This window comes from Culex quinquefasciatus, chromosome 2, assembly GCF_015732765.1.
Source record: "Culex quinquefasciatus strain JHB chromosome 2, VPISU_Cqui_1.0_pri_paternal, whole genome shotgun sequence".
Classification (NCBI taxonomy): domain Eukaryota; kingdom Metazoa; phylum Arthropoda; class Insecta; order Diptera; family Culicidae; genus Culex; species Culex quinquefasciatus.
In genome coordinates, this window is record NC_051862.1 from 105,769,232 (window position 1) to 105,779,362 (window position 10,131).

The 10,131-nt window shown below is 42.4% G+C and overlaps 1 long non-coding RNA gene and 1 pseudogene across 1 annotated transcript; both read right to left on the reverse strand.

Moving 5' to 3' along the window:
* Window positions 1–228: 228 nt before the first annotated feature.
* LOC119766573 lies at window positions 229–2,006 on the reverse strand (annotated as a pseudogene).
* A 504-nt stretch (window positions 2,007–2,510) lies between these two features.
* Window positions 2,511–5,007, reverse strand: LOC119766576. The gene is made up of 2 exons (XR_005276987.1): window positions 4,291–5,007; window positions 2,511–4,223 (listed from the first exon to the last, which is right to left on the reverse strand). It is a non-coding gene; the product is annotated as an uncharacterized LOC119766576 (long non-coding RNA).
* Window positions 5,008–10,131: the final 5,124 nt, after the last annotated feature.

The window sequence follows — 10,131 nt, forward strand, 5'->3', positions numbered from 1 at the left end:
ACTTCTTACTATTTTTCTCAAATAGCCAAACTCATAACCTTTCTTTTGCGTCTAAGACAGCTAAAATCGGATGAAATGGCGCGGAGATATGATTTTTCGAAAAAAGTGATTTTTGCGAAAAATGACGAAAATTGCAATTTTTCGAACCACCCTAGCAAGATGTAGGTCACCCTAATGGCCAAACAAAAAAAAATACGGGTCCAATTATTTTGGCCAAGGAACCCCCAGAAAAATTTTGAGCCCGGTCGGAGAACTTTTTTTTCGGTTTAGGTTTCAAATGGAATTGCTGTATATTTTTATTGATTCTAACGGATAAATGGAAGGAATCCTAATCCAAGCGCAAAGATCCGGGAAAATTGACTGCGCATCGTTCACCGTCTCGACCATGATAAAGGAGGATTCTACCCTCGTTTTTCCTTCGTATCAGGACGTTCAGGATCTTGCGGAGGTTCTTTTGTTCGGCGATGTTTTCATTGAGTTTGTTGTGGCTGGCGGTGAGGACTTATTGGAGTTGGGGGAAGTCGAGTTTGCGCTTTTCCTTGGTTGGCAAGTTGTGAGCGACAAACATTCGACAAAAATGATGCGGATTAGGAGTTGTCAACGACTTTTTTCAGGTCAAAAAGTTTGGGTTGGATTTGCTCTTTTTGTTCGAGCAAGGGCTGGAGTGCTTCAAACTTTTCGTCATGTTTAGCGAGGATCTTTAAAGCCTGATCCCGTTCTTGATTCAGCTCGACGATCTTCTTTTAATTTAAGCAACTCAGACACCTCCTCAAAGTGGCCTTCCGGTACGACGAATTGCCTCGCGACGCAGTCCGCGCCACGACAATTCCGTCTTGGGAACCAACTCAAATGAACCGTCTTTTAGGTCAAGAATCTGGCTACAGTTCTGCGTGTTTGGATGCTTCGACGAAATGTGCAACAGCATTTTGCAACTCGCCGATAGCATTGCCGTTCCCCAGCCAAAATAATATTCAGGAATTTAATCAGTAGGTACTTGACAAAATGTAGACAAAATCCTGAACATCCACTTTTATTACAAAAAAAAAGAAAACAATTTCGAAATCTAACCGAATGGGCAACAAGAAATAACGACTGATGGAGACGGTGTCCTCTGTTAAATGGAATGTAGAGGAATCAACCAGCGGCATCGTGCTCGTCACACAGTACTAGCGGAAACGTTGAAGCCCTTGCCGGTCCAGTTGGTGTGCAGAAACTTGACCTCTTTGCCAAGCAGCTCGTACGTGTGCACCCCAAGGTAGTCCCGCTGGGCCTGCAGCAGATTCGCGGACAGTCGCTCCGAGCGATAGCCTTCGAAGAAGCCCAACGCCGCGAACATGACCGACACTGGGACGCCCGGCTAACGACCTCACGCCACGACTGCTGGTTCTCCACGATGTCGTTATTGAAGAAGTTGTCCAGCAGCAGATGCGACATCGCCGGATTGCGCACGAACGCGTTCCGAATGTTTCCGAGGAAGACACTGCGGATGATGCAACCTCCATGCCACATCAACGCGTTTCCATCGAAGTTCAGGTTCCACTTGTACTCGTTGGCGGCATTGCGCAGCAGCATGAAACCCTGGGCGTACGAGACGATGTTGGCACAGGTCAGGGCGTTGCGGATGTGCATGAGGAACGCCTTACGGTCGGCAACGTTAAGCTTGGGGGCGGGCCGGCGAGTTGCTTGCTAGCCTTGGTACGTTCCACCTTTAGAGGGACAGGCAACGCGAGAAGACGGCCTCGCCGATCACTGTGATTGGAACTCCGTGGTGCAGAGCAGCGATCGCCGTCCACTTGCCGGTTCCCTTCTGGCCAGCCGTGTCCGAATACGCTCCAGCAACCATCAAAGCAAACTGAACATAACAATAAATAAACAGCATCTGAGTTTGACGTTGAGAAATGTCAAAACTTTCCACACTGAAATAAATCGTCTTAATAATGATTAATACTGAGGTCCATACCATACGCACGATATCAAGTATGATACTGACTACATACACACTCCATACACACCTCAGTATCAGAAGTGATTTGCCCTTAGCCTCGCATAGTGCGCAGGCGTTACGCTTTGTATTTCGTCGATTACTCGAAAACGACTCGTCCGACATTCTGGCTACATGTCCAGCCCACTTCAGCCTGTCGTGCTTGATGACTTTTACGATATCAGCATGTTTGTAGTCTTGGTACAACTCGAAGTTCATGCGCCTGCGCCACCGGTCTCCTACACACAAAGAAAAAATACTCTAAATTTAAAAAGATCGTTCGTTGGATTAAAAGTTCGCGTTGGTGAATATTCGTAGAAAGTTGAAAATTTTTAATTTAAAAGTTGGATAGTTTTTGATACTACCATGCATTTATGGAACAAAATCGTTGTATCAGTAAGAGTTTTTTACTTTTAATATAAAAATAAAACTTTTATGGCAAAAATAAACAACATTTAATACTACAGTATCATTTTTAGAAAAAATGTGCTGGATTTTATTTCACTATTTTTATATTTAAACAGTATGATTCAAAAACAAAACTTTTTTTTGTATTTAACGCTTCTGCTTTGGGTTGGCCAACTTCCGAGTCCAAGCTGTATCGATCCTTTCGGTCACGTCCGAATACCTCAGGCAGAGCCGGATCCGGATGGCCGTTTCGTTGCGCAGTAGCATCGCAGCCTTCATTTTAGAGCGTGTCAGCGATGTAGAGAACAGGGTGGTCATGTTTTCGGCCTTCATCAGGACAGGCTTGGAGGAGACGGCCGTTGGAGGATTTTCCCGGCTGGGAAGTAATGTGCCTGGGAGGTTCCCGGACTTGAGGCTGATGAGGATTCGATTTCAATCATCCTCCTTCGAGAATGGCACAAATTTTGCAGGCTCGCCGTCCAAGTTCATTCGGCCGAAGCTGCGCCATCGCGAGGTGATCGTTTGCGAGCGGGTAGTTGCTGAAATAGTTTGAAAATAAGTAAAGTTGGCTAAACACTGAACACGTTCTCAATACTCATCAGTGACTTCTTCCGTATTCGGGGAAGATGTTCTTGATCAGATTCTTCAGATCTCGTTCCAACTTCCGTCGAAACCGAGTGCAACATCCGCGCTGACTACCTCTGATTATGCTTCTCGTCGTCCTCCTCTTCCGTCGGATCCTTCTCCTCGCCTTGAACATTAACTTCGTACTTGTCCAAAAACTGGGTGTAAATCGACTTCCATGCAACGCTTGCAGCATTATCTTCTCGATGATCTCCGGCAACCGGCGCAAATTCACATCGCGATCTCCGATCTTCGGAAACTGTATGAAAGGCGTCCTACAATAACAAACAAAATCAATCACAAATCCCACAAAACATCGATGCTTCCTTCTTACCAATTCTGGTCGTAAAACAGATGCAGGTCAAGCAGGAAAATGACCTTGTTCTTTTCGAAACCAACTTTTCCCTAACCCCCCGAGTGCAACATCCGCGCTGACCACCTCCGATTATGCTTCTCGTCGTCCTCCTCTTCCGTCGGATCCTTCTCCTCGCCTTGAAAATTAACTTTGTCGTACTTGTCCCGCACCGGCACCACCCACCTTCCGCTGCTGCTGTTTTGACTCACAACGATGTCCGCGTACGACTCTTGGCTGCGGCCGCGTTCGGATTTGATTCGCGTCGTGAACAACTCACTCACCACCGGCACTACCAAAATGTTTGTTTACATTTGGGACTTAGGCATGCGTACACGATTACACGAGAACGACAAAATGAAAGAATTAATCCAGTCGTATTAAAAGTTAAAACTTTTAAATCTATTGGTAGTGAGATTTTCAAAAACTTTAGCATTAAAAGTTTTCGTTTTTAAAACAGCAACCAGATACTTGGTCTTGGCAGTGTTGATGTTCAGTCCGATCTACGCAGCTTCTCGCTTGAAAGGAACGAACGCCTCCTCCACTGAACGACGGTCGATACCAATGATGTCGATGTCGTCAGCGTATCCAAGCAGCATGTGCGATTTAGTGATGAGTGTTCCGTTTCTTTGCACGCCTGCTCTTCGAGCAGCACCCTCCAACGCTATGATGAACAGTAAGTTCGAGAGAGCATCGCCCTGCTTCAATCCAATCCATCCATCAATCAACGTGTATCCTGTCCTCGACAATTCCCTCTCTTTTTGCAATCTATTTGAAGCAATTTCTTCGTCTTGTTCCAATCTAGGAATTTTTTAATCGATTTGGTGTCTTCTGTTGTAGGTTTGGATAAGGACGACACTAAAAAAAGAGATACATGGTAAAAAAATTTCTGCTGATGTCTAATTTCACTTTTTGTCACTATTACTTGATTTGCAAAAAAACACTATTTTTCCAGAGTGATATTGATATTTATCATCCAATCATCCAATTAAATGAGGAGATGGCAGCACTAGTGACAATTCGAGCCTGTTCAAGGGCAACAGGCACTAGTGCGACAGACTGGAGTCTCCTAAGGACCTAAGAACCCCGTTGCCGCATACAGAATTCGGGAAAAGATGTCTTAGTTATTCTGGTTGCTATCAGTACAACAAACTACCTGATATCATCAAACAATCCCCCCCCCCCTGAAGCAAAAAATCGAGCAATATCTGTTATAATATCTGCCTCTAACCATCCAAAAACTGCTTTCTCTCCGCCATGTCACAACCGCCAATCGTCCGCCGCCCATCGCTCAAGCCCGCCTCCCACCGCCCTTCGCTCAAGCTCGCCACCCTTCGCCCACGCCCGCCCACCGACGATCATCCTTCCCTGAGTGAAAAATCCGTTGGACGTCCGTGCAATTGTACGACGAGGGGGGGGGGGGGGAGTTGAAGGAAGGTGCAGCATTCTTGAGCTGATCACGCGAGTACTTTCGCTTTGACTCCTCCGGTCCGCGTCGGGATCATTGTTACGGTGGAGGCCGTTGCTGGATTGGTGCTTGGTGTTGTCTCGGTTGATGGCGCTGGCAGGTGAGCAATTCTCTACGAAATCGGTCTTTTTTCTTCAATTTTATTTTCTGTATTTTTTAATCCAACTGAAACTTTTTTGGTGCTTTCGGTATGCCCAAAGAAGCCATTTTGCATCATTAGTTTGTCCATATAATTTTCCATACAAATTTGGCATCTGTCCATACAAAAATGATGTATGAAAATTCAAAAATCTGTATCTTTTGAAGGAATTTTTTGATAGATTTGGTGTCTTCGGCAAAGTTGTAGGTATGGATACGGACTACACTGGAAAAAAACGATACACGGTAAAATTTTTTTTTTGATTTTTTTATTTAACTTTTTATCACTAAAACTTGATTTACAAAAAAACACTATTTTTTTTTTTTTTTTTTATATGTTTTAGAGGACATAAAATGCCAACTTTTCAGAAATTTCCAGGTTGTGCAAAAAATCATTGACCGAGTTATGATTTTTTTTAATCAATACTGATTTTTTAAAAAAATCGAAATTTTGGTCGCAAAAATTTTTCAACTTCATTTTTCGATGTAAAATTGAATTTGCAATCAAAAAGTACTTCAGTGAAATTTTGATAAAGTGCACCGTTTTCAAGTTATAGCCATTTTTATGTAACTTTTTTCAAAATAGTCGCAGTTTTTCATTTTTAAAAATAAGTGCACATGTTTGCCCACTTTTGAAAAAAATATTTTTGAAAAGCTGAGAAAATTCTCTATATTTTGCTTCTTCGGACTTTGTTGATACGACCTTTAGTTGCTGAGATATTGCAATGCAAAGGTTTAAAAACAGGAAAATTGATGTTTTCTAAGTCTCACACAAACAGCCCAACATTTTTCAATGTCGATATCTCAGCAACTAATGGTCCGATTTTCAATGTTAAAATATGAAACATATGTGAAATTTTTCGATCTTTTCGAAAAAAATATTTTCAAAATTTTGAAATCAAGACTAACATTTCAAAAGGGCCAAACATTCAATATTACGCCCTTTTAAAATGTTTGTCTTGATTTCAAAATTTTGAAAATATTTTTTTCGAAAAGATCGAAAAATTTCACATATGTTTCATATTTTAACATTGAAAATCGGACCATTAGTTGCTGAGATATCGACATTGAAAAATGTTGGGCTGTTTGTGTGAGACTTAGAAAACATCAATTTTCCTGTTTTTAAACCTTTGCGTTGCAATATCTCAGCAACTAAAGGTCGTATCAACAAAGTCCGAAGAAGCAAAATATAGAGAATTTTCTCAGCTTTTCAAAAATATTTTTTTCAAAAGTGGGCAAACATGTGCACTTATTTTTAAAAATGAAAAACTGCGACTATTTTGAAAAAAGTTACATAAAAATGGCTATAACTTGAAAACGGTGCACTTTATCAAAATTTCACTAAAGTACTTTTTGATTGCAAATTCAATTTTACATCGAAAAATGAAGTTGAAAAATTTTTGCGACCAAAATTTCGATTTTTGAAAAATCAGTATTGATTAAAAAATCATAACTCGGTCAATGATTTTGCACAACCTGGAAATTTCTGAAAAGTTGGCATTTTATGTCCTCTAAAACATATCAAAAAATAAAAAAAATTAAAAATAGTGTTTTTTTGTAAATCAAGTTTTAGTGATAAAAAGTTAAATAAAAAATCACCAATTTTTTTTACCGTGTATCATTTTTTTCCAGTGTAGTCCGTACCCATACCTACAACTTTGCCGAAGATACCAAATCGATCAAAAAATTCCTTCAAAAGATACAGATTTTTGAATTTTTATACATCATTTTTGTATGGACAGATGCCAAATTTGTATGGAAAATTATATGGACAAACTAATGATGTAAAATGGCTTCTTTGGGCATACCGAAGGCACCAAAAAAGTTTCAGTCGGATTAAAAAATACAAAAAAAATCGAATGACCGAAATCCTAGAGAACTGCTCAGGTGTGGCGTTCATTTCTTGTTTCAGGCTCAGTAGCGACGGACACTTCCTGCTAGACGACGGGCGTATATTATTATTAATATTGATTATGTTATTATTTTTTTACGTACTCTTACTATGTTACAATTGGCGGGACCATGGTGTAGGGGTAAGCGTGATTGCCTCTCACCCAGTCAGCCTGGGTTCGATCCCAGACGGTCCCGGTGGCATTTTTCGAGACGAGAATTGTCTGATCACGCCTTCCGTCGGACGGGAAGAAAATGTTGGCCCCGGACTAACCTAAACAGGTTAGGTCGTTAGTTCAGTCCAGGTGTAGGAGTCGTCTCCCAGGGTCCTGCCTCGGTAGAGTCGCTGGTAGGGAGTTGGACTAACAATCCAAAGGTCGTCAGTTCGAATCCCGGAGTGGATGGAAGCTAGGGTGTAAAAAGAGGTTTGCAATTGCCTCAACAATCAAGCCTCCGAACACCTAGTTTCGAGTAGGAATCTCGCAATCGAGAACGCCAAGGCAATGCTGTAGAGCGAATAATTTGATTTTTGATTTGACTATGTTACACTAAATTTACGACGATGAAAACCCTGCCGAGTGCAATTGCTGAGGGACAACATCTGGGGCCGGTCCAGAGCTGAAAATGTCAGGGGTCATGACGTGAAAATTGGCGACGCTGAGACGAATTTTTCAGATCCAGTCACTGAACCGCAAAACCGTGACATAAACAAACCCGGCGCAGTCGTGAGTGCCCTAACTCATTGAGCAGCTGCAATGCGAGACAGTAGTCGATCAACGCTCATTCGACATTGCACGCACACACATAAAGAAATAAGGTTTTACACAAAAAGTTTATTTTCATGCGTGGAAATGTAATTTTGAATATAAATTATGGTTGTTTATTGTGTTTTGCACAGTCTAGAACCATTCAATTGTTTAAAAATAGTCAAAATAGTGTTTAAAGAGGATTTTACGAGTCGGTCATATGACACGAATTGAATGAGTGTAGCTAATTTTTTCACGTCTCTCATTCTCCAGCAGCCGACCGGCACGAGTCAGGCGGCAGGGGTTGAACAGACACAGTAGGCTTGCAGTCACATGCTCGCAGTGAACTGACATTTTGGTTTGATTCATGTGTACGCTGGGTTGGAAACTTTTTGCAGGCCTGCCGGTCCGTTTGTTCGTCTCCACCAGATTCATGCCCTGCTGAAATTGTTTGTTTGGCTGCGATCCGGACGTAGTTTTGGCATGTGTTGTTGTCTCATTTGGCCCATGTTCACAACGCCTCCTCCACCTCATCCGCCCCCATCTCTCATGCAATCCTTGATGAACGTCGGCAAAAGCATCTCGGAGATGCTAACCCATGCCCATCCCGTGGGCACCTCCTCCATGGTTTAGACCAATTACGAAGATCCACCCGGTTTTTCGTGAGCCGTTGCCGCATTCTTGAGCTGTATCAGCTGATCGCGCGAGTTCTTTCACTTGCCGGACGGATTGTTCGGACTCCACTAGTCAGCGCCGTACTCGATGAGGTTGGACTAACACGACTGTTTGGTTGGAATCATCCCTACGGTGGCGGCCGTCGCAGTCTAGGCGTAGGTTCCGTCGCCATCACAACGCCTGTTATCGTCGAACTCGGACTCAGGAACGGGCACGACGGGCGGTCTGTGTTGGTGACCGTGTGGCGGCTGATGATTCAGTGGAGGCGGATGGTGGAGATGTGGTGGTGATTTGTAATGCTTCGGTCCCATGCCGGCGGGAGGTCCGCTCAGTTCAGGAGTATCTTGGTAAAGATGGTGTGAGGTGTAATTACAACAGTCTAGTTCAGGGGTGACCAAAGTATGGCCCGCGGGCCAAACGTGGCCCGCGAGGTGTCTTTGTGGCCCGCGGACCCATTTTGAATGGTCATGTAAAATGGCCCGTTGACCATTTGTAAAGTGAGTTATTGTTTTTCAAAATGAAAGTTAATTTTAAACGCTTTTTTTTTGCTAATATAAAACTAAACATTTATCCATAATTTCAACCCCATTTTACAACACAAATATTTCGTTCAAAAATCTTTCTAATCGAAACAATTCCACACGTTTCAATGTGAGTGAAACTAGTAAACATCGTAAGCTTTTGTCACCCAACCCTCCCATCCATAAAATCGATTCGAAAAATAAGAGCAAACAATATTTTTCAAAAAACTTCAAACTTTCCATGAAAATTTAAATGCAATCAGCTGAAATCAATTTAAAACTTTTTTAAAAATATTTTCCATTATTGCCTAATTGGGTCCTAAAATTAGCTTAAATTTCTGATATTATTGTTCAATACGATAAAACTTACTTTCCTGAGTACAACGACCCTTTGTACGGTTGGAAAAGATATAAATTTTAATTTAAAAAAAATAACTTCGCGGCCCTTCTTGACAGAAAAAGAGCTGTCAAATAGGACAGCTCGTTCCAAGAGGACCAAAGTTGATCAATCGAAAAAATGTTGTCTTGTCAATTTATTTTTTGCATGAAAATGAAAACAAAGTGATCACTAATCCTGATCCTGATTTTTAATTATGTTTTTTACCGTTGTACATAAAAAATTACGTAGGGCCCGATTTTTGGAAATGTAATTTTGAATATAAATTATGGTTGTTTATTGTGTTTTGCACAGTCTAGAACCATTCAATTGTTTAAAAATAGTCAAAATAGTGTTTAAAGAGGATTTTACGTGTCGGTCATATGACACGAATTGAATGAGTGTAGCTAATTTTTTCACGTCTCTCATTCTCCAGCAGCCGACCGGCACGAGTCAGGCGGCAGGGGTTGAACAGACACAGTAGGCTTGCAGTCACATGCTCGCAGTGAACTGACATTTTGGTTTGATTCATGTGTACGCTGGGTTGGAAACTTTTTGCAGGCCTGCCGGTCCGTTTGTTCGTCTCCACCAGATTCATGCCCTGCTGAAATTGTTTGTTTGGCTGCGATCCGGACGTAGTTTTGGCATGTGTTGTTGTCTCATTTGGCCCATGTTCACAACGCCTCCTCCACCTCATCCGCCCCCATCTCTCATGCAATCCTTGATGAACGTCGGCAAAAGCATCTCGGAGATGCTAACCCATGCCCATCCCGTGGGCACCTCCTCCATGGTTTAGACCAATTACGAAGATCCACCCGGTTTTTCGTGAGCCGTTGCCGCATTCTTGAGCTGTATCAGCTGATCGCGCGAGTTCTTTCACTTGCCGGACGGATTGTTCGGACTCCACTAGTCAGCGCCGTACTCGATGAGGTTGGACTAACACGACTGTTTG